This window comes from Fukomys damarensis, unplaced genomic scaffold, assembly GCF_012274545.1.
Source record: "Fukomys damarensis isolate Sample0158 unplaced genomic scaffold, DMR_v1.0_HiC HiC_scaffold_16, whole genome shotgun sequence".
NCBI classification, from domain to species: Eukaryota; Metazoa; Chordata; class Mammalia; order Rodentia; family Bathyergidae; genus Fukomys; species Fukomys damarensis.
In genome coordinates, this window is record NW_022900928.1 from 14,178,054 (window position 1) to 14,203,863 (window position 25,810).

The 25,810-nt window shown below is 41.3% G+C and overlaps 1 long non-coding RNA gene across 1 annotated transcript; it reads left to right on the plus strand.

Annotated features, from left to right (window-relative positions):
* The first annotated feature begins 22,195 nt into the window (after positions 1–22,195).
* On the plus strand, positions 22,196–25,105 carry LOC104856059. Its single transcript, XR_778545.1, has 3 exons — positions 22,196–22,288; positions 23,933–24,049; positions 25,031–25,105. It is a non-coding gene; the product is annotated as an uncharacterized LOC104856059 (long non-coding RNA).
* Positions 25,106–25,810: the final 705 nt, after the last annotated feature.

Here is a 25,810-nt window from a genome sequence, read left to right on the forward strand (position 1 = left end):
GCAAACCCTTTGCCAAATATTTAAATCTCCTTTCATGACTCATTTGCACAAGGGCTTCTAGCAATTTCTCTCCAGGAGGCTCCTGACTTCCTTCACTTGCCCTTTGCTTTGTGCACAGTAGCTCCCAGGGTCTAGGAGCTGCCTTCACCTCTCCCCTTTGTGCTTTGTAACACCTTCTAACTCCCATTACTCCCTCATTTTGTTGGAGTGCATCCTCTAGTGGCTCCCTGAGAAAGTTGAATGGAAGGTAATTTTTTTGTGAGGTTGCTGATCTAAGAATGTTTGTTATACCTTCATACTTTATTCCTAGTTTGAAAAGAGAGTATTATTGCTCTTTTGTCTTCCAGCCTCCACCTTGATATTGGTCTGCTTCCTGAGCCTTCATGGTATATTTTTCTCCCCTCTGGAAACGCGTGGGACTTTTCTTGGTCCTTATTACTTAGAAATTTAATAATGATATGTTTTTCTTCAGTCTTTAAATTTTTTTAATCCATCAAATTAACCTTTGGATTATATTTTTGATGATTCCTCTTGTTTCATCAATTTTCTTAGAAGTTCTATTATCATTTTATTATTTAGTTACTAGATCTCATATTTTAATTCACTTGTGTATTTTACTCTCTGATTTTTTCCTCTTTGTCTGCTTTTTGAGAGACTATAATTTAAAGCTTTCTATTACGCTTTTTCTTTTTATTGTTACATTCTTAATTTCTAAAATCTTTTTGCTCTGAATATTGTTTCCAGTTTTTATGCATAGTTACAATATTAAGTTTTAAGAATATAATAGATAAGTATTTTTAAAGTATTCTCACCAGTCATTCAGGTAAAAAATTAGATGTCAGAAATTCTCCTTAGGTATCTGCAAGTCTGATAGGCTTTGGTTGTCTGACAATTTCAGAAGGGGAATATGAAGGTGAACAGAGAGAGGCATTAGACACGTTGCAAATTATGTCAACTCTGCGATTAAAGATAGGGTGATCTGTCTGGGCTTTCATTTGAATAACTTTCCATGTTGGTACCTTAAGGCCTTTCTGGTTCTGTGTCAGATTCCCAGAGAAGTCACTTTTGGTCTCTTTCTTGGAGTCTACCTGCAGTATATTCTATTGAGCAGCATTGTGGCATCAAAGAGAAAATACTACTAAGGATCAAGATGAGTAAGAAAGCTTCTACTTACCCCCAGTTTTTAATATAGTACATCTATCTCAAGTATGCTAAATGACGTGCACTTCAAAAGCCCTTTCGTTTAGAGCAGTGGCTCTTAAACTGGAAGACTTATTAATTCATGGAATGCTGTGTTCCTTCCTAAAGTTTCTTCTTAAATAAGTCAGAGGTGGGGCCCAACAATTTGCACGTCTCTCACGTTCCCAGGAATGCAGAATTGGTCCTCCAGGAGCCACAGGGAGAATGGACTCCAGGCTTTGATGGCTGAGCAGGAGCATGCCTGGCGGTGAGGAGTGAGTGGGATTTAATCGATTGCCATACAGACTTTAGGCTCAATTCACCTGATTTTAGCACCATCTTCACCAGATTCCAGACTTTCTTAGCTGCTTATGGACTCCTGAACTGGCAAGAGTTCTGTGATAGCAAGGAGGTTGTCTGTTGCCTTTTCCCACTGCTGGTTTAGGAGTCAGCTTTCTCAAATTTACTAAGATGGATATTTTATGTTTGATTTTTGCCTTCTAAAAATTTTGTTTTCTATTGTATTCCCTCCTGTTCCTTCTTCCTTTGCTAATATATGGCTTTTAAAATCCCTTCACTGTCAATTGAGTGAGATTTAGGGGAGATAAAAGTGTAGGGAATGTATCCAGTCCCTTATCTTTAACCAAAAGTTTTCATACTTTCTTTAACCCCAGATAATTCTATTGTTCCATTAAATATTACTTCTCTTTCATTTCCCTTATGCTTTTTTTAAATCAGAAACTCCAAGTAGATGTAAGCCTTTCAATCTACCCTCTACCTTTTAAATGTTCCATCCTTTTAACTTTTAATCTATCCTTTTGACTGTTTTTTGCATTAATTAAACAAAATCATCTCTTTTTCTGTTTCAGATGAGAGCTGGGTGAATTCTTTGTTATCTTCTAGTTTGCTGATTCTCATTTTAATTATTCCTGAAACAGAGTTTATTATTTTATTTCAATAATCACATTACTTACCTTCTAAGAGTGTGAACGGGTTCCTTTTCATATATACTTATCATTCATTTCCTGACAGCGTTAGTTTGATTTTCCTTCAATGGGACAAAATATCTAACCCCCCAAACTTAAAGGAGACGAAGTGCATTTTGCCTTATGGTTTTCAGAGGGCTCAGTCCATAGTTGGTTTGTGTCAAGTAGAAACTGTGTGATAAAAGGGCATGATGGACAAATGCTACTACAGCCAGGAAGGAGCGTGAAAGGGGAGTACATGTGGACAAGAGCACATCCTTCCAGGTCACATTCCCAGTAAGTAGACCCTCCTGCAAGCCTTACCTCCGAACACCACAGTCAGCGATGAACTCATCAGTGCACTAGTCCACTGATGAGCACAGCACCTGTAGGAGGCAGTCCCTTTCCAAAGCCCCACTTCCCAACAGGACACTACTCTATTGCTTCCCAATATTGGGAAGCACTGTAGATCTGAACCATAACACTGACTTTTTGGTTCATCGTTTCTTGCTCTTTATTTTATTTCCTAGTTGCTCTCTATGAGGATTTTAACTGCTCACATTGGAACATCTTTGGCAAACCGATGCAATAAAGCCAGTATTCAGTAGAGAATACATGTTCTAATTTTAATTGTTAGCTATCTTTATTGGACTATTGTTTCGTACTTTTGGTCTAGGATTATTTTCCACAGGAGGTTTTCTTTTTAGTCATATATGTTTTGTGCTTCCCCCCCTCTCTCTAATGGTTTTTCTTCACGAGTTTTACTGGGCCCCAGACCCCTGGTCAAGAATCAGATCTCCAGTTCCCTGCAGTACTTCAGGACTTCTGTCACACAGGTGGCCCAGTTCTGTCTTCCCTCTTTATCTTCCTTCTGTAGAGAGCATACATTTTTCTCTCTTTTTCTGGATCATAACTTTTGCAAGAGCAGAGTGTCCATAAGGGGGAAGCCTAAGGCTGCCTAGTACTCTCTGTCAGTCTCATTTCTGGAGTTCAGTATATGATATGTTGTCAAATACCTAACAGTACGATGGTGTTACCAGTAATAAAATGATACTTTGATCTCCAGGTGTCTGACTCTAAATCTGTATCTCAGCTTATACTGAACTTGGATGGGGTGAGAGAAGTACGTTTTTGCTCCCTAAAACCTCTAATAGTTCCCATATGTTTAGAGTAGGATGTCATCAGAACTTGAACTTACAAATCTAACTTTACTGAAGGTATTTTATTCCTCGAATACTTTTCTCTTAAATCTAATCTGACATTCTTTTTTAGCTTATGAATTCAGAATGTTAATTTGGGGTGATTCCTGATATTTGTATAAGGATAATACATATAAGAGATAGATATTATACAGTATGTATCACACCTTTTACATGTATTTTATAATATGTATAATTGTTTACCATGTCAGTATTTATTTAGATTTACCTCATTTGCTAATTTCTTCACTTGCCACTGAAACTCTGAAACTAAATTCTTCTTTCTCTTTCCAATGTATTTCTTCATAAAATAATGTTAAATCATTTTTAAATGAAATTGTTATTAGTGATATCTTTATTATGCCCAGAAATATCTTTATATATAACTAAAGAGGGACACTTAGCTGTGTATAAAATTCTAGGTGATAATTATTTTCTTTCAGTGTTTTGAATGTATAATTTGGTTATATATTTTTTGTTTCTGTTGAAAAGTATTCTGTCAATTATTAAATTATTTCTTTTCTTATTGCTTTTGAGATTTGTTTCAGAGTTCTACAGTTTCATTAAAATGTATCTTCTAGTTCTAGAATTCCCTCTTTCCTTTTGAATAATTTTTAAGATCATCTCTTGAGGTTGTCTTTATTTGTTTGTTTGTTTGTTTCAATAGTTAAATTTGCTTTTTATTTTTATTACTGTTTTTGGTTAATTGAAAAACCAGCCTGTTTTTTTCCCCTCTTAATGTCTTGCTCTTTTCTCACATATTTCATTTTTTCTTTTATAATCTTAATCTGTAAATATTTTTATAATTACATTCTGCTTACATTATTTAATATTTTGGGGAATATAACCCTATTCTTTCTGGTTTTCCTATAGACCAGACTCATGGTGTATTTTTCTTCATTGCAATTGTTAGGAGTTGGTTTCACTTTGAGCTACATAAATAATAATAGTAAAGGTATAAATAATAAATAATAGAAGTTTATTTTTCTCATGTAAATCAGGATGAGAGTGATACAGGCAGTCCAAGATGGATATGGTGACTCCAGTTTTGTCCCTGTGCTATGAATTGGAGCACTAGCCATTGTATTTATGCTACAAACAGCAGGGTGAGCAAAGGATGAAAGGAGCCTCAGATACTCTGACAGCTGTCTTGGAGGAAATCCACTCGATGTACCATACAGTACTTTCCCTATTATCTTGTTAGCCCGAACATAGTGATGTGGCCTTTCATAACTTCCAGGGTCTTTGAAAATTTCTAAGTCCTAAGCAATGAAAGATAGGAGGATGGAAATTTTGAGGTAAGCAACAAGTAGCCCCTGCTATACTCGAATCATTTATAATATTAGATTATGAACATATTGTCAGCAAGGCTTTATATGTGGGACTTCTATGACCCCTGGGCTGAGGTCCCGCCCCCTCAGAAAAGTTTCAGTCTTGTTGCTACCAGGAGCCCCAAGGTATCCCTTGCTTGGGTTCTGTTTTCGCTGCTATTTCTTACGTTGTGGGGTAGTACACAAAACAACATGGATTTCATAAACTTGAACTCTAGAGCTGTGTGACTATATCTTTAAGGGGTATATTCTTGGAGAAGAGTTTTGTTTTTGCTCCTAAACCTCACTCAAGATAGATAAGCATCCTCGTACACAGAGAGCAGATAGGGATCTGTTCTTTTGCACATGATGTAACCACTTAAGTGTGTTGACTTTATGTAGGGTACTTTGTTCAAGTGTCAAATTGTGCAGGACCAAGGTTTGTCTTTGTTCCAGTGTAGGCATAATCCTCCCAAGCAGGTCAGTGATACTAGGAGCCCCAACTCCCTTCCCTCTCCCATCTCCTCACCTACTTACCACAGGCAGCACACAGGGGTGACCGTTCTTCTGTTTTAAAGGTAGCTGTTACTATTTTATAAGCACAAATTCACAAGTAGACTTTGCTTATCATTGTGTTCAAGCATTTCTAAGAATTTTGTAGCAGGAAGATTTCAAATTAACATTTGACCTATTGAAGAATATTGTCCCCAATATCTTTTTAATAAATTCTTCTCGCATTTAAAATTCGTTTCTACCCTGTTTCTTGACACCAAGAACACTGACTGATAGGATGTGTTTCAGAATTTGTCCCCTTGGATCTGGGCCTGATTCTTGATGGTCTCTGAGGTTTCTTGTCTTATTAGAGAGTTCCACATGGAAAGTGCTAGATGGTACTCCCAGGTTCCTGATAGGACACCCTGTTAGGCAGTTTATAGTAGGGCACAGACTCCATGCAGGTCACACTGTATCTCCATGAATTCACCACTCTCCTGTGAATGAAGGCTTTGCAAACTCCAGGTCCTGTGCTCTCCTGGCCTGAGTCCAGGAGCTTGGGGGCTTCATAAAACCTGATCAAGAGTATACTTGTTCCTAGGCCAGACTAAAGATCATCCCATGATACCAACCACAATGAACAGTCAGAATTTGGCAGTCCGGTTTTGGAGCTTAGGGATGAAAGCATACTCATCCCATCAGGGTAGGGAAGACCTCACCATGCCTTCAGCTGGGGCCAACCTAGATCATTCCAGGGCAGTTCTTAGCTGCTGTTGGGTCAGCAAGAAGGCACAAAGATGGAGGTGCCATGGAAGTTAGGCTCATCTTCCCTTTGGTCGTGGAGCTGCCACTCACTGGCTTAGTCACTTGGGATCCATCTCTTAGCATCATTCTCCTTCATAAGGAAGCAAGAATAAGGGTGCTGGCCATACTTACCTTCATGTGTCACAAACACTAGATACTTTACAAGTGTAGTATACACTTAGGAAAGTGATTTTGTTACCTTCTTAACTTTATAAATGGAGACCCTGATTCACCAGATGTTCCTCAAAGGTCGACTCTCTAGAATATATAAAAGCATAAAAAATCAGACCTCCCAAATTTAAAGACCCAGTCCAAAAATAAGCATCTGAAATGAACAGACATTTCTCAGACAAGGAAGAAATAGCAAATAAACATGAAAAAATGTTCAACATCACTGGTCATTCAAGAGATGCAAATGTAAACAATGCTGAGAATCCATTTCACCCCAGAAAGAATGGCTGCTATCATTAAATTGACCAATAACAAATGCTGGCAGAGCTGTGGGGAAAGAGGAATACTGCTCTGCTGCTGGTGGGAGTGTAGACTGGTGCAGTTACTGTGGAAATCAGTGTGGAACTATCTCAAAGAGCTAGGACTGGAAGTCCCATTTGACCCAGCTATTCCCCTGTTGGGATTCTTTCCCAGAGAATTAAAAGAATCATACCACTATGATATATGTGCACCCATGTTCATAGTAGCATAATTTGTAATAGCTAAAACTTGGAAGCCCAACTTCCCATCAACTGGAGACTGGATAAAGATATTTAAAAAAAATTTTTTTATACAAAATGGAGTATTACTCAGCTATAAAGAATGAGAAACTAGAGACATTTATAGCTAAGTGGATGCACATTGAGGTGATATTCTTAAGTAAAATAAATAGGATATATATACCAGACAGTTTCTCTGGTGTGAGAATCTGAAAGTATGAAGAAGGACTAAAAGGTATAATAGATAATGTGAAATAGGAAGAAAGGGTGCAAGGGGGAAGGGGAAGTGGGAGGATAGGGAAAAGAAAGAAGGGAATGGAAGTAATATGAGAAAAAGAAAAAATGGAAACAAAGTCTTTGTAGATAGGGAAGAAGAGAGAGGTTGAAGGGAGGGCAGAGGAAGGGGGTAAAAATAAGAACCAAGATGGATTACGCAAAGGTGCAAATTTCCAATGATGAATGCCATTCTATTGTGTACCTTAAATGTACCAATAAAATTGATTAACAACAACAACAACAAAAACCAAATGGAGATGGTGGTGCTCAGAGAGATGTAGCGAATCCCTAGAGGGATTGGCCAGTCAGTGGACCCCAGAACTCATTTCCTTTGCACAGCGCCACCAGTATATAAACATACAATGAAAACAAGGAAAAGGAGGGAAGAATTTGTGAACGTGTTCTCTCAGCCAGCTGATTCTATGCACAGTATATCGTTTACTCTCCACAGGACAGGCTTAAGTACAAGGTTGCTTATTTCTCATGCTTATTTTACAGATGACAAAACTGGGTGTCAACCATTGTCCATGATGATTTAGCCAAGGCACCCTCCTGGCAATTTCCAGAGCTAGAAGTTGAACCTGACTTTGTCTGATCACAGAGCCTGTGCTCTTCCTATCTTGGTGTCTTTCCGCGGTACTCTCCAGATATTAGCATTTGCCCTTAAAATCCATATGCATTTGGACAAGGCTCAAATCAATTAGTTCACACTTTGCTGCTGAGACTCCTCTGTGCTGAAGGTGAGCAAGGTGCTCTGGGTTTTATGCTTTCAAACCCACGAGGCCTCTTTCCTTACTTCTTGCATGACAGCCCAGAATTGAGAACTGTGCTGCATATGGTGTTTGCAAAATGCTAGCTGTGTATGGGTGTTTAAACTTTAGTTTTGCATCTTTTAATTTATTTATGCAAGCAAGCCGCCTTTCATGAATTTTAATCTATGCTGTCTTAAAGAAGTGCTTTCCAAATGGGACAGTGTTTGTGATCACCACTAAGCCACTCTAACTGCTTACAGGCCTGGGGAGAGAGGCAGCAGAGAATATTAGCAAGCTCTGCACTGTCCCTGTGTCATCTCAGGCATGGTGGCGTAAAATTCACTTCGTGTCTAGGAAAAGGAAAAAAAAAAAAATAACAACTGTGACTCCAGTCTTTGGTTATTTTTAATGTTGAGCAGCAGAACCACAGGGAATATTATGAGTTCCAAGATTTCTGACAAGAGGGAATCGCCGCTGAAGAGCTTTCTTCAGGAGACACAGAGACACTGCTACAAGTCTTTATTCATTTATTTATCATCCTTCAGTTCCTAAAAAAGAAAACACTTCTCCCGTGCAGGGGAAATTGCTTCAGTGGATAGATTGCATTTAAATAATTTAAGTATAAAATTACTCAAACAGGCCGACTGATATTTCGAAAACGAAACAGTCACAATCACTTAGGAGTGCTGGCCAAGCTTGTGAGTAGGTGTGCAAATGAGGCACTTCGAGGTCTCTGTTGACCGTGGGGAGGGTTCTAGGTCCTGTCCCCTGGCTGCCCAAGAGGGAGGAGCTTTGCTTCATGTCAGTTCCTACAGGGGACAGAATAGGCCAAGCAGTCCCTAAAGCCTAGAAAGAGAGGTAAACTTTTCATGATTCCGGGGGTGGAGTGGGGTGGGCAGTTAGTCTCTGTTGAACAGCTAAATGAAGCAGAAAAGACCTTGTCTCTGTTCACAGGCTCTGACTTCATCAGCACGAGCCTTTGTCCCAGCCTCCATGATCCTAGAGATCCTCACCTGTGCCGCAGGAAGTCAGGAAGACTTCTAGGGCTGTTGAGGCAGATTGAGGTTCCAGAGAGGACCCAGCCAGAGGCCTGGTGTGTAATTATTCAGCAGATATTATCTACAGCACTTTCCCCGTGTGTCTGGGAGGCTGTTCCTCCTGAGATGCCATGTGGCCTCAAGAGAGCCTCTCAATCCTCGGGAAGGCTCAACTGCAATAATCGTGGCTGCCACTCTCTGTGGCCTGCCCCTTCATACCCGCATCAAACCTTGTCAGACTGAGAAAATAACATTTCTTCAACTTGGTTTCATGGTCCCATGGTCCAGCAGGATCCTGAAGAGCTTGGCAAAGAAATGACTGTGTGGTCAAATGCATTTGCAAAATGCTATACACTGCACAACTCTTTGGCAATTGTATAAGCATCCTGGCATGCCAAAGTCTTGGAGAAGTCCTGCAGATAAGATGACTGTTTATATTAAATTCAACTTAACTCTATGGGCTGTCATTTTATTTGGCAATAAGAACCCTCTACTCTACCCTCACACCCAAGTGCCATTGATGTTCTTTGGAAGAGGATTTATTGAAACATACTTGGGAAGCTCTGCCCCAGGATGGCTTTTCTGCTTTCCATGAAACTCTATTGACTTCTGCTTTATTTTCCTCTACCAGGATTGGCTGCAGTGGGTTTCAAAGTCTTTTGTTTACTATTAACTGATTAGCAAAAGCAAATGCAGTGAGTGCTGAATTTAAGATCAATAAAGCATCATCCACACCCTTCATGATGCAGTCAAGACAGGAAACAGACACATAAGCCAGAAGGGCTATTGCCTCATGCCTGGTGCTGTAGTTCACATGTAGGGAGGGCCAGATGGGGGTTGGAGGAGCAGATAGGGACAGCTAAAGACTAGCCTGGGAATGTCCAGCGAGGTCTCCTGGAGGACAGCCCCACATCTAGTTGTCTGTTGTCATTGTGCTTGGGGAGATTTTGCCTTCGAGGCATTTAGTGGGAGCATCATGCCTGTATGAGCTGCAGTCTCTCAGCAGCCCCAGTGTTTACTTTGAAGAGAAAATGTCTGCTTTGTAGGCAAATGTTTTCAGCATGGAAATGATCATTGCAATTGCTGTGGTTGTCACAAATGTTTCATCAGAGCCGATAAAGCAGCTGAGTGTTGGCAAAATCGATGAAAACATCTTGAGAAGTGTTCGCTGCCTACTTAGCCGTCTGTGGCTCATCTGGTGTGAGGGAGGAGGGGAAAGGGTGGTGAGCTGAGGCCACACATGAGATGCTGAGAGGCAGTAAGGTAGGGTAGAGGGGCATGCAGGCTTTGAGATAGATTGCCTTGTGTGCAACTGTCACCTTGGACAGAATACCTAACTCCTCTGTGCTTCCATTGCCTCATTTGGAAACTGTAGGTAATAACAGTACAGGTTGAGTATCCCTTATATGAAGTGCTCGGGACCAGAAGTGTTTCTAACTTTGGAGATGTTTGGGTTTTGGAATATTTACCCAGACTTTACCCACTGAGCATTCCCTACTCCAAAACTCTGAAATCTGAAGTGCTCCAAAATCCAAAATATTCTGGGCATAATGTTGGAATATTTTGGATTCCATATTTTTGGCTTAAGGATGTTCAACCAGTGGTGACTTTAGTATCACTATAAGCATTTAAATGAGACAACAAATGTAAAATGCATTTGGCACTTAAGAAATATTTATTGTGCAATAATTATTTGCAGTTCAAAACTCTTACATCCATGCGTCTCAAGTGACAATGCACCATTCATTCCATAAGAGTTCACTGAGCACCTTCCATTGTTAGATGCTGTTCACAGGGCCAGGGATCCAGTGGTGAATGGGACAGGCCGGTCTACTCTTTTCTTGGAGTTCTCTTTCTCTTGAGAGAGCAGATTTTCAAACAAATAAAGAAGAAGCCTTGAGGTTATGATACATGTTGTAAAGTATAGAAATAGGAGCAATGATGAAGAGAATGCAATGGGGTCACAATGGCCCACTAGCCTTAGATGGCCATAGAAAAAAACATGTTTTATTTACATTTCTAAACTTCTCTGATGGGCTTCATGGTTGCCTGATGATTGGCATGACACATATTTAACATTCTTAGACCACTTTGTAATTTTAATGGGATGAAAGAGTCTGAAGAGCCTCCTTAGGATGTTGCTTCTCTCCTTTTGGCTGTGAACAAGAGGACATCTGCATATAGTCAGGCAGTGTTTCATGTGGGACCTGATGCTACTCCAGGAGGAAGGGATACTCAGGCCTATGAGATGCTGTTGGACCATCCTCCAGGTGCTCTGATCTAAGGGCTAAGGTCCTCCTCTGCCTGATGGTGCCACCTTGCTGTGTGTGAGCCCTGACAAGGTTTTCCCGTGTCTTATTCACCTCTCTCACTGTAATCCGAACCTGGACATCCTCTCTGACTGGTTGATCTTCCTCTCAGCTTTCCTTGGCATTGTAAAGCCTGATAAGGCTCTAATTCTCCTAATACTCCCACCCCTGGGCTGGGAGATGATGGCTCTGCTGAGAGTCATTTGTGCCTTTGTCTTGGTGGACTCCACAAAAAGTCCACTGGGTCCCAAATCCAGTGCCTTTTGAACCACTTTTCAGGAACACACCTCATGGGAATCAAGAGATGCTCAGTAAGCAGTAAGACAGCAGCTCTTTCTAACCCTGTTGCGATGCTACAGTGTTGCGGGAAAGGGCAGCTGCCAGCAGCTGATTTTTCTCCAAGTCATAACTAAACCAGGGCAGAAAGACTTTTGTTCAGATTCTCTCTCCCTAATCTGGACATTTCTGAGCTATTCTCCTTTAAAATTCATCCTTGGGATGAGGAAGAAGTAAAATGAAAATCTAGCATTAGACTTTCTCTTCCTTTCTTATGTTTTTATTTTTCCCCTTAAAAATCCCTCAGGCAGGAAAGGATAGAATTCTCCTTCTATGTCAAAACGTTCTACTCTAGAGCCAAGACCCACTACTGGGCTTCTAGCTGCAGCTTTGACCCATATTTTCTTGACTGATAAAAGAAGTGCAGAGAGAGAAAAAGTAATACTCCTGAATCTGGAAAGACAGGTAGATCAAGAGAGATACAGTTGAGATCTGCTTAGCTGGGGCAAAAGCTGTTGGATCCATAAACAAACAGGATTAACAAAATGATAATATTGATGAATTGTGCGGGGCTATGGGTGATCTAGTGTGAGAGTGCAAAACTCCTAAGGGGCTTCAATCTGAGGCCTCAGATGAGGGCTTCAACGAGGCCTCATGCTTTTATGGATTCTGCCTTTAGAGATCCCTTTAGTTTCTCACAGTCTAGATACAGAAAGGGAAGAGTAACTATTGTGAAATATATCCAGAAAATTCTCCATGACAGAGAGTTACTCTCCAGGAGCAAAGGAATTGGGTCAAGATTGTTGGGAAAGATCTTACTAGAGCCTTATCCTACCTGAAAGAAGGCTATTTTATCCTACTCTAGCACCCTCTACCCTTCCTGTCTCATCTAAAGGGGAAAATATACTAAGCCAATGGAGAAAACTCATGTTGAAGGACACAGCCCACAGGCAGAAGCCTATTAAGAGGCCAAAATTTAATAAAAGCATAGAATACTTCCATTCTTTCAATCCTTTCTGCCACAGCAACAAGGCCTCATCATAATTATGGAGGGTGGACTATAGTTGAAAGGACTTTAAATTGCAGTCTCCCTTTGAAGATATGTACTTAGTGAAGCACAAAGACAAGAACACAGACAAAAAACAACAACACCAGAGGAATTTGAAACCTCTAGCACCTATAGCTGTAGCAAATATTAACATAACCTAAATCCAAGCCAGATTACCATAAGTCATCACATTAAAGCCCTTCAGTTCCTACAGGTCAGCACAACATGTCTGTCTTTCAACAAAAAAATTACTAGCATACTAAAAGTCAAGATTTTGAAGAGATAGAGCAAGCATGAGAACCAGACTCAGATAAAACACAGATGTTGTGATTATCAGATGTGGCATATAAAATAACTATGATTAATATGTGAAAGAGCAGACAACATGCAAAATTGGATAAATCATGTGAACAGGGTGATGGAAATTCTAGGGAAGAATAGAAAGAAAATGGTATAAATGAAAAACACTAACAGAAACAGAGAATGCCTTTGATGAGTTTTCGGCAGAGTGGACACAAACAAGGAAACCAGTAGAAACTTTATTGAAACCAGTAGAAACTTTGGAAAATGATGTGTGAAAAGAGAAAACAACAAGAACAACAACAATAACAATAACAAAACATTCAAGAACCATTCAATAATTTGGAAAGGTCTAACATATGTGTAATTGGAAAACCAGAGGAAGAAATAGAGAATAGAGCTCAAGAAATGTTTGAAGTAATAATGGCTGAAAATTTTCCAAAATTAAGACAGAAATCAAAGCATATATCCAGGAGACTCAGATAACATCAATAAATATCAAAAGCCTATACCTAGGTGTATCCATCAAGTAAAGAAAACATGAGCAAAAATAGCAAACTAAAACAAAACAGAAAATCTTTAAAGATAGGATAAGGGAGGGAGAGATTATCACTTATACAAGAACAAGACAAGAATTACAGCTGACTTCTCATCATAAACCATTTAAGGAAGAAGAGGGCAGAGTTAAGCATGTAACAAAAACAAAAGTCCACCACTGTAGAACTCTATATCCAGTAAAATTATTCTTCAGAAATGAAGGAGAAACAAAAATATTCTCTGATGAACAAAAACTATCACATTTTCCTCTAAAAAAATAAAAAAAAAATTATAGCAGAAGGAAGTAATGTAAGTGAACACTTGACTCTAAATAAAGGATTAATATGAGATAAGGAATAAATAAAGGTAAGAAAAATCTTAATTTTTCTTACTTTCTGTTAATAATTATTTAAAGTAATATTAGTAATATATCTGGAGGACTGTATTCATTAGCTTTCCCATTTCTGGGACAAAATGCCTGGCACACCACCTAAGGGAGAAAATGGTTTATTTGGCTCAAGGTTTTATTTATTTTTATTTATGTAGGTACCAGGGATTGAACTCGGGTCCTCGCGCTTGCAAGGCAGGCCACCAAACCACTGAGCTAAAACCCCGGCTAGCTCAAGGTTTTAGAGGCTTCAGTCCATGGTTGATAAAGCAAAACTTCTCACTTAAAACATTCTGGAAAGCAGGGCACAGAGGAAAATCACCAGTGAGAGCTATACCCACATCCAGCTAGTACCCACCAGCTAACAGCTCAATGAGCTATATGAATATCAGTGAAATAATCCATTGATGAATATAATACCCTCACGGTCCGGTCACCCCTGCAGAAGACTCTTAATCCAGTGAGGTTGATAATTAAGATTAACTGGCACAAGGGCACAAGTATAGTTATGAGCATTGCACAGAGTGGAGGGAGGAAGGAAATGGTAAGACTGTTACATGGTATCTTCACATACAAACTTGAAGCAGTATGCAGTCCCCCTTGGACATGGGACAGTCTAAGACCCCCAGTGAATGTCTAAGACCTCAGATAGTACGGAATCCTATACATAGTCTACGCTTCTCTATATGAACATATCTGTGAGAAGCTTAATTTACACATTAGGCACAGTAAGAAACTGATAACAATAATCATAACGTAGAGAAATTATAACAATATATTGCGATAAAACTTAAGCAAATGTCAAAATGTCTCAGGATTCTTCTCACAATGCCCAAGTGTACTGCATTGTATTTTTAGAACGTGAAGCCTAAGCTACGTGGAACAACAGCATAATGTTATTTAAAGGTGGAATTTAGATGAGTTAAAAATGTACATTGGAAACTCCAGAAAAACTAAATCTTAATCCTCTGGAATGGCGATTCACTGAATGTTTTGGAACAGGATCACATGGTTGGATTTCTTCTGCTTTCTCTTTCTTCACTGTCCATGTTGAGATTCAGGAGGACAAGGCTATTGTATAGGTCAGTGAGTTTCAGAACTCACCCTTTACATCTAGCTGGCTTAGGTTTGTTTTCTCATTTCCTTTTCTGATACTTGTCTCCTAGCTGGAAGTCCTGATTCTCTTAGATGCAGCTTTATGAAAATGTGGAAAATCTACTTTGCCTGGAGACAACAGCCTCGTAACACCTGAGACAATTTTTGCTTTATTTTCTATGACAGAAGGAACAAAACTTAGAGATCCATATTAATTGATACTAACTGAAAAGTCATTTAACATAAGGTAGAATAAGGTAAAAAAGAATTCAATTAAATTGTTGTCCTAACAGCAAGCCAAGATTAATTCTTTGCCTTGGAGAGGAGAAAGGAATATATAGTATGAGAAGAGAGAGTAAAGAAAGAAGAGACAACTTGCTCTGGAGGCCCCTCATCTAAAAAGAGTAACACTGTTGTAGTTTGGACCTAGATGTCCCCCAGGCATCTTACGAGCTCAGAGGTGGGTCTCTGGAAGGGGATTGAACTATGGGATGTTACGGCTGACCTGCTGTTAGGAGCTGGGGCCTGATTTGAGGGTGCCACTTGGGGCATGGCCTGGAAGGGCTTATCCCTCTCTGGCTCCTCCCTACTCTCTCTGCTCTTTGGTCCCAGTGACATGAGCAATTTTCCCTCTGTTATACCCCTCTGCCATGCTGTCCTGCCTTGGAGCCAGTAGTTTATGGACTGAAAATGTGAAGCACGATAAACCTCTCTTCTTTTAAAGTGAGTATGTCTCAGAGACAAGAAAGTGACTAAAACAACTACCAAATCCCTGGGATGCTTGTGAGGGATTAATAAAATAATTTACATAAATAGCTTTATTTCTATTATTAAAATTATAATTATAATGGTTGTGTGCTACTTCTGTGTAACTTTACTTCTGGCTCCTGGTTATAATTGTATCTCCACTTTCCTTCTACCCTATACCTTTATTCTCTCCCTTTATATTGCAGTATTTCTAAAAGTTGTTTAAGCCAGAGGTGGTGGCACACACCTGAAATCCCAGCATTCGGAGGCTGAGGCAAGCGGATGGTGAGTTCAAAGCCAGTTTGAACTACATAGTGAGACCCGATCTTAAAAAGAAGAGAAATGAAACCTGTAGAAAAATCATCATTGGAAGAATGTCTTTTATAAATCCGTGGCTTGGATATGAACAAAATACACGTGTAGACACGAATCTCTACCGCTTTGCTAATTCCTACTGTGGAATCTCGGAGTGGATAAAGCATCTTCTCTGGGGTGACAAAGAGAAGGGGATGATGCTTGTTTCGCATGTCCCATTCTTTGCTGTGGCTCAGGTCTGGAAGGGGCTGCAGCAGAAATAGGGTCACATAAAGCAAAGGTCCTGCCAGGTGCCTTCAGAGTAGAAAGGAAAAGTGATTTCAGGAAGTGCAAGGCCCATGGCTACTGATGGAGAGAATTCAAGTTGAAAGAGTAGGATATAAAATGAATAAATAAAGCAACTGCTAAAAGATCACAAGGGAAGCAACTGCCAAAAAAAAGTGTACTCACTTGTATCATGTGCATCAAAGTATACAATGCTTCCAACTTCCTTTTGTGGAGCCAGGGACTTAGCTCTCTGTGTCCCACTTTCTTGCCTGGAAAGGATGACTAAAGGAGAAGAGAAACTAGGATACCCTTTGTAAGGCTTCTTAACCTTTTATTTCCACAGATGCCTTTGGCAGCTGATTGATCGATAGGTTTTATCTTCACTTGGGTTTTCCCAGAAGCTTTCCCTAAGTGCAAGTTATTTATTTCGGAAATGCAGAAAATAGCCCTAGACAAGTGAGAAAGGAAAGAAGCCACTGACGTGCAGAGTGAGAGCTTTATCCTACAGGGGTGATCCAGGAGGAGATGCCAAGCTGTGTCTCAGAACTTTCCCACGGATGGTTGAGGGAGCTGGGGTAAATGCCTCCTCCTGAAGACTTGCTACTCTAGCCTGCCACATGGGCATCCAGACAGTGCCGCATAGTTAGTGAAGCAGAGTTCTCAAACCCAGAGACACAGAGGCTGGAGTAGGAAGCCAGCCGAACCCTATGGAAAGGTTGGAGGGATATGCAGAGGGGTACTTCCGGCATCTGCTACAGACCCCTTCTCGGAATGTTTTGAAATGCATAAAATAAAATCCATAGGATTCCAAAGCAAACCAATTATATTGAAATTCAGTTCTATCAACAGACCCTTAGGGGAGCCTAGGTTAAGAAGGCCTGCTAGGATTGCTTTTCAACGTGAAATTATATGGTTTTATGACCTAAGAGCTCAGATTGTGTTACTCTGCCAGGAGGTGGCTGAGGAAAGCTCTGCCTACTCTAAGTAGAACTCTTTCAACGGAAAAATCCACTCACCCAACCTGACAATCCCCCGCAGCTCAGGGACTATAAATGATGCTGCTGGACCTGCTCGTTCTCTTTTTATTTTGATTTTTTTTACAGTGTTTGTTTTGCTTTGTCTATGTTTCTGTGTTTCTAATGGGTACTTTGTTAGGCCTGAAAGCACGGTAGGGCACCAGTTGGCCCGTGTAGCCCTGGCAGCAGCTCTGCTCCTCTCAGCAGTGTCTAGGGAGCTACATCTTTAAAGTCGTGCATCTGAAGCATGGGGATCCCAGGCAGCCCCCAGAGGCCCAGGGTCCATCGTGTGGCATCCCGGTGCCAACAGGTGGCTGTGTGTGGTGTGCTGGAGCGGCCACCCCACTGGGAGCTACATGCCACTGAGACACTATCCCACCTCCTAATGTGACTCTGTGGCTCTGTCACTCACAGCTAAATTACAGTATTATGACTTCATTGTTGAGTCCCAATTCTCCTAATTATAGCCTAGAGATCTATTATTTGATTTGGTAACACCAAGTGCTTCTTTTCTAAATCATGTAATCTCTTGTAGCTTATTAATGTCAGGTTTGTGCACACGCGGGGACTTGGTTGTTTGCCAGGCAGAATCAAATTTTCAAATTTTCGCTGTGTTATGTTACAGGGCTTTGCTTGTTACAATCTAATTATATTGGCACTGAAATACCGAAAACCAATTTATATTAGAAAGCACTTTAACTCTTTCTTTGGAGTGGATTTACATGCATAAGAATCTACCACACCATTGGTCTTTTTGTTTTTCCACTGGAAATTCCTTCTTGAAAGAGGTAAAACTAATAGTCCCTTCTTATGAACAATTCTGCTGCTTGTGGAGAAAAAAATTGTGAATGTGGCCGCTCTTGAACTTGTTTGGAGCATGAGAAAGCTCACCCCTTCCATCTTGCTGCTTGGTTCTTGCTGTGAACGCCACTTGCTTCAGGCACCCAGAAGGCCCTCTCCTCCTTTGAACACCTTTAGAACCACTCAGAGTACCATCCCACCACGATTTCTAGATAGGTGTTCTCCAAAGCCTGATGAGCTCATGGAGCGGGGGCTTTGTGGAGGTGACTGGATCAGGGGGCATGATCGTTGCTGGATTAATCCCCTGGTGCCTTTGCTGTTAGGAGGTGGGATCTGGTAAAAGAGGTGGATAGTGGGGAGTGGTCTGGAAGGCTTTATCTCTTGCTGCTTCACTCTCTGCTTCCTCCTGCCATGCCTTGAACAAGCCTCCTCTGCCTTGCTCCTCTGAGATGCTGCCCTGCCTTGGAGCCCCGGACTATGGAATGAAATCTCTACACACTGTGAGCCAAAAATAAATCTTGCCTCCTTTAAATTGTCGATGTCCGGTGTCGTGTCTCAGCAACAGAAAGTTTGGAAAATACTTGCTCTTCCTCTCCAGATGTACTTTCCTAAGCTCGCTTTTATACTAGAGGTCAGTTGGCTGCATCATCCTGAAGGCCAGGAGGGCCTTGCTACTTGTAGAAGTGGCTCCAGTCGGGGGGACAACCCTCGGCACCGACACCGGCTTTCTCAGGAAAACCTTGTGTCTGTTACATCTGACCACCAGGGTGTTTGTCTCCCTCCTAATGATAAGGAACATTGCCAAACTTAGCCAGGGAACATTAATGAAACCATCCTGCCTGTCACCTTTGGAAAAAAGTGCTAACTCCCTCCTGCCTTTAAAGTATCTTCTGTCACTGAGCCCCTGCTGCCTCCTGAGATAGCGCCTTCTTCTCTACCTGAACCAAGTCTGTGAGCTGGAAGACTCAGATGGAGAGAACTCCCAGAAGGTGGCGTTTTGATGGAATGAAATGAGCAGTGGCTTTAAAATAAAAACAGATCTAGATGAGAAGCCTAGTGCCTCAGCTTCTGCTGTATACTTGTAATCTTTCCGAGCCTCACTTTCCCTGATCTCTAAAAGGGATACAGTTTATATCACATCATAGGAACAATGTGTTCAGAGCACTTTGCAGAGTTCTGATATACAGAAAGTGCTTCGTATATGTCTCTTTATCTCCTAAAAGAGCTCACCCTCCAGGCCTGTGTGGCTCTAGAGACCGGGCTCTTCCAGCTGAGGATGGTTACCCCTTCTACCGGAGAACTTTGGACCCTGACCAGCACTGCTCCTAAGGACCACAGCTGGAGCATGACTCACACTTCTGAGCTGTAAACTTCCAGTTGTTTAGCTGTAAATTGATCAGCCAGTGCCCAGGTTGAGAGATGGTTCAGAGCCACTTTGGAACGCATGCTCACAATGCCTGTTCTGTGGCTGATGTGGAGAGAGATTCACCCACTGACATTACATTTCCTGGACAGATTAACGCTGGCAATCACAACCCCAACTTGTCTCCAAGGCCTTTGTGTATTTCATCGGTTTAATTTTATTTTTTATTTTGCATATTTCCAACATTCTGAAGTGTTTTGCAAACACTCTAACTAGCGCTGCATTCTCTGCCAGCTTTATCAAACTTGACGTTGTGTCACACTTCTTCCCTATTGTTCTGGGTCATTTCTGCCCATGTGTACTACCTTTTAATCCATTTGTGGTCCCACTTTTCCCAAAGGGGACCATCCTCCTGTATCTGGGTTTTATCATTCCAATGCATGTTTAAAGACTTGTGTATATATGTCTATATCCAGAGACTATGCCTGGAGTATTTTGCTCAGACTATAAAGGCATCCTACACAGAAGGTAGGATTACAGACCTTACCATTTTATGTATCTTAGCCTCAGTGTCCTCATCATGGAGATGATAGTACTTTTCCCACCAACTTGCTCTGTACAGAGTATGGGGCCCATTGCTTGGCACATGGTGGGTTCTCAATACATTTTTGTCAAATGGATGTTTCATTTGAAAGTTGTTGATAAGCTCCCCTTTGATTTTTTTTTTAATTTTGTGTGTGTGTTATTAAAAAATTTCAAATGTGAATTAAAATAGATGAGCACAGTAGATCTGCATGAACCTATCATGGCGATAACCATTACTGTTTTCCAAACACTCCACAATTTCTTTAAATTCCAGATAACTTTCAGCATGGGCTCCCCTCTCAGCAAACACTTGGTTTCTGTACTATGTCAGGTCAGTGGACACAGCACAGGCACGGGTCCATTGCTGGAAGAAATGCACATTTTATAGTCCTGCAGTCAATCTCTCCCCTGTACAGATGGGAGTGTTTTGCTATGAAGCTTTGAACAACGAGTAATTCAACCACATTTGCCTCATTCAAGAAATAACCCAAGTCCTATCATCAGGAAAACAGCTCAGTGTTTTGACTTTGGCCCCATGCCCTTAAATAACCTATGATGAGGACTTCTCCTACTTAGTTAAGTATCTCTAAGAAATCTATGTCCACAACCTTCCCAAGAGCCCAGCCCACCTTCTCCATACTGCTGCATCTCTGCCCGAACTGCTCCCTTTGCCTGCAATACTCTCATGACTCCATAGTACTTCTGTGTGGAGAGCTTTAACTCATACCTCACAACCTGATAGAAAAGTCACCTACTCAGAGATATTCAGGCCTATCTGGTCAGAGTCATACTTTGTCCTCGTGAGCCTCATAGTGAATTGTTTATCCTTTTTATATCTAGGATAATCACATGTCCCAGTTTGCTCCTGACTGCCCTGGTTTATGCCTCTTGTCCTAGCATGATCAACAGCATTCTTTCGCTCTCAAAAGTGTCTGACTTTGACAATAGGTTGTAGGATAGAGGTACTCTATGTGACCCCAATGAGTCAGGCCCCTTTCTCTTGCAGACAGGCAGAACCTATGATTTGCTGCTGGCCATTCGAATGTGGCGAGGGTGATGGAATCGTCGTGCTTTGACTGTGTTGCCTTGTGTAAGACTGTCTTGAGAAAGAGGTGGCCCTGCAGGCTCTGAGGAAGTATTGTTATGGTGTGAACTGTCGCAAAGGGGCTTTCAGAGCTGTGGGTAGACTGAAAGGACTGAAGGCCTCAGTCTTCCAGAAGGGAGGAACCAAACTCTTCCAGCGACGATGTGAGCATGAAGAGGACTCGGAGCCTAGAAAGGAACATAGACAGCCTCATGAGACTCTGAGAAGAGGACCTAACTGAGTCATACCTGTACTCCTGACCCATGGACACTGTGAGATCGTAAGCAGGTGTTCCTTCAAGCCACTAAATTTGTGATGATTTATTATGCATCAATAAGAACGAAGAAGATCACCATAGTGCTAACACTAACCAAGGGCTCAAATGGTCTTATCTCCCTGACAGCCTGGTTCTCCCTGACAGGCTTGGGCACATGGATTCGTCTCTCTCATTCCCCGCGCTCAAGCACTAACTGCGCTCCAGGGACCGCACCGGGCAATATGGCACAGTATTTAAAGGAGCAAAGTCTGGGGAAACCAAGTGCGTGTGTCTCAATCCCAGGGCCATCACTGTCAGGCTATATGACTTTAAAGCAATGATTTCGCCTCTCAAGGCCTCGGTTTCTCATTTGCTAAATGGAGTTACCCAAGAGTGTTTTCCTCTGTGAAGTGAGATTGTCAGGAGACTCAGAGGAGCTTACGTAGAAGAACTCACACCCACTGACATAGCATGCTGGGCATGTTTGCTGTTGCTGTTTTTATGTCCATTCGTCAATGAGGAAACTGGGGCTCAGAGGCAGTAAGTATCTTGCCCCAAATTACACAGCTAGTAAGAGGAAGAGAGACTCAAACCAAACCCATGCTTGCCTTTTCTCGTATTTGTGTCTTTCTTGTGGACGTACTTTTGGCAAAAATAAAGAGAACTTTCCTGTGGATTCTACAAGAACCAGAGATTCCAATACCCAGATTTGAACCCGGGTTCATGTTTTGCAGCCACCTTTTCAGGCTTCTGTGGGTTTCTGGGAGCATAGGGAGCTGGCAGACAATTTACACCATTTAGTGGGATATGGTGACCCATAAACAAGCACAGGGGCCCATTAAGCTGACATACCACCTGACAAATGATGAGGGACTTTTAAACAATTCCAGTCTACTAAAAACTGGATATTTACATAAGTGCAGATTATTGGGATCCACAGATAATTTGCTACCTGCTCATTTTTAATGTGTTTGTGAACACTCCTGAGGAACTCATTAATTCTAAGTGTCTGTAAGCTTATTGTGTTGTAAACCATGGCTGACAGCACAATAGACACCTCTAAAAGGAAGGGGCCCCTCTGCCAGCCCTGCTGGATGGAGCTGAAAAGGAGCAGGCATGCAAATCAGCCCAGGGATAATTGACAGGATGGCTGGGATGTACACAGGCCCTTATCTGAGTGAGTTTTATGTCCCTGTCCTTAGATAACCCTGTAGAAATACAAGCTGCGGTGATAAGGGTGACTCTAACCACATTTACCATGGTGATCAGACAGGGTCAGGCACCGAAGCCGAGTAATCGGGAAATGCGTGAAGGCCATGGCCGGACAAGGCCAAAATCCATTTGTTATTCTCTGCTCGGAATGTCCTTGCTCCTTCTCTAGGCTGCTGGATCCTGACTCCTCTTTCAAGACAGTCAGCTCCTTCTTGGAGCTGAGACCTCCCTGGGAGAAATGTTTCCTCCTTGGGCTCTGCCAGCCCCTTTCATATTTTCTTTGAGAGCTCTGATTATGAGGGTGTCCGAAATGCCTCCCCTTATCTCCCTGCCTAAGTGAGTGCGAGCCACGGGAGCTCTTTAGGATGCTCTCCAGAGCAATCCGTCTTTATAGGTGTATGGCACAAAGGAAAGCGTCAAGGAGGGGCACAGACTGAGCACGTAGGCAAGGGGCCATCAGCTACCTCTGCCACCAACATCCAGTTTGTTTCTTCCCCGTTCTGGGCTCCCTTTTTGCCCCATAAGCCACAGAACCAAAGCCTGGCCTGGCCAATCTCTACCCGGAGGAAGTGTTTCAAACATTCATTTATTTTATTTAAATGAAGACGAATTTCTAGGGTAAATTGCCTCAGTAACTAAGAGAATATAGTTGTTTTGTCTTATGTGTACTAATTCCTCCTTATCATGGGGATACATTCAAGACCCTCAAGGGAGCCTGAACCCACAGAGAGTACTAAATTGTATATATGCAAGTTGAGCCTCCTCTACCCCAAAACCCCAAATCTGAAATGCTCTGGAATTCAATTTTTCAAGGACCAACGTGACACTCAAAGTTTCAGATCTTTTTAAACGTCTATCTGAAAAAACTTTAAAGTCTGAAATGTTTCCGTTACCAAGCATTTCGAACAGGGACATTCAATTGTGGTCCTGATTTATCCATCTGCCACAAATGCATGTGTTCTGGCTGTGAAAGCCTGTGGAAGATGCTACTGCACATTCTTCTAGGCCACACCTTTGACAGGTGATGGATTTCTCTTTCTAAATGAAGTCCCCGGGCAATGGGCCATTTGAAGACATGAGTATTTGGCAAAACATCTGCAGGGATTGGTGAGCAGGGATTGTACATCTGCTGCAGGAGTTCCCTGCTATGATCTGCTCGAGTCTGGAGTCCTTGCAGTATGGCTGGTGGTGACTTTTGATAGATTGTCCTCAAGTGAGACTAATCACTTAAAACTCTTCATCTGCCTTTTAGCTGTTTTCAAAGTAGCTGGAGGAAGTTCATAAAGAACAGGTGGGTGTGAGGGTACACACCTGTACTCCCAAACCTCTGGGAGGCTGAGGCAGAAGATTCCAAGTTTGAGGTCAGCCTGGGCAATTTAGCAAACTGGCATGACCCTGTCTCCAAATAAAAGAATAATAATAGGGGCAGGAAATGTAGCTCAATGCAAAGGTCCGAGGCTCACCACCCCCAACAAGTAACAAAAATAGATAAATAAAACTAAAGAGAAATAATTGCTTTTTGTTTTATGCTTAAGAATGCTTTCAAATGAATGTCACCAAAGATCCATCTGAAATAACTTCAAAATATTCTTTACTCTCACATAACAAGATGTTAGGAGACGAGGCTTTGGATCAACTTCTCTCCAGTTTCTCGACTTGATCCTCTTGGTCACAAAGCAGCTGATACAGTGCCATACATCGCAACCTCACAGAACAACATCTGGCAGTAAGGATCTGATCTTTCCTTTGGAATTCGCATTTTCCACCGGAAGGTTTCTTTGCACTCTCTTTCCAGCACAATGTTCCTTAAGTCTTGTTTCTAGACCAGTCGCTACCTCATGGGAATGAGATGATATGATTGGTTTAGATTCGGTGTGATTTGTATTGTGAGACCGGGTACATTATTCCAAATTTTGTCTAGGCTGATGGATAGATGTGGGGTTCTGCTAGATCTACCCAATCTATGTCCTGCTACAAAAAAAAGCAGAAATCACTTTGAGGTAAGCAGTCAGTTGCATTTCCTGTATTTCTCAAGGGGTTTCTAGCTTCTTCGTTGTACTAAATTAGATGGAGAGAAAACAGTGTTCCTGGATAATATCACTTTTGTCCACCCACAGAGGAGCTTTTATGAAACAGTGCTTTAGTGTGATAATCTCACTTTCCCCTGAAGCATTGCTGTTTACTTCTACAATAACCACTACAATTATTGAGTGCTCACTCTGCGTCCAGCATTATATTAAGTGATTCATGTGTATCAGGTGCTTGGAGCCAGAAAATAAGCAAGACGGGCAGGTACTGTGAGACCCTCATTTTGCAGATAAAGAGACTGAATCTTAATGTGATTAAATGCCTCTGCCCAGGTTCATGCAGCTAGAATTTAGTAGCAGCTAGATTGGAACTGCAGAGCATTTGATTCTAAGTCCCGAACCAGTATCATATTTTGTTTCCTAAATTACCAAGTGTCCTTTATATAGATATCCCTATGACCAATTTCCAATACATATCAAAACTTAGATCAATACTAGACCTGCTACCGGAAGATTTTGGAACAGTGTTTCAAATATGATTTTTGGTTTCTAGGAGGCCTGAATATTTTAAAAAATTCATTTGCTGTCATTTCATTCAGCCAAAGATTCTTGATCAATGTTTTCTTTCTCTCCATTATCCTGCCTTTTTTTATTTAGTATTTAACTTTTGTTATTTGCAGACCTTTTGATCCTAATCAATCCATGCTTTGGTCAGAAGTCATTTTAGAGGAAGAAGTGAGTATACAGAAATCCAGTGGTCACATGATATGCATGCCAAAGGTTAAGAAATGAAAACTACTGGACTTATTTTGAAATGCATCAAAATATTGAAATTTTCATCATAAGACGTTAAGAAATATGTCGGTAATACCCTGCCTCATTTTTATAAGTCTCACAAGGGATTCATTCTTCCTAAGTAGCAACGTGTAGACTTTTTTTGCGTTAATGCCAGGTTCTCCCCTCCAAACCACTTAGCCCACATGTGTGAGCACTTGGGTTTGCACTTACACACATAATCTTCTTTACTCTTCTTTAGAGGCCCGGAATTCTGTACAAGTTTATAGTTTACATCCCCAAATGGAAAGATCTCTGGGTAGCCAAGAAAAGATGTCTTTGTGGGTTGAGCAAGTATTTCCTTCCTTCCTTTTTTTCTTTCTTTTCTCCCTCTGTTCCTCTCTCCATCTTTTTTCCTTTTCATTCCTTCCTTCTTTATCTCTCTCCTACCATGTGCCAGGACTGCATTAGTCACCAAGGGGCCACAAAAATGAATCAGATATGGAAACGCTAGTTACCTAGATAAGATCAATATATAAGCAAATACAGATGGAGCAATCTGCAGACTGCATAAAGAAGAGGGTCTATGATGATTTCTCAAAGGAAGGGGTGTTGGACTTGGAAAGAGTGTGAAGATCATCGGGCAGACTGGGAAGAAATAAGGTTTTAGGGAAAGACAACACGAT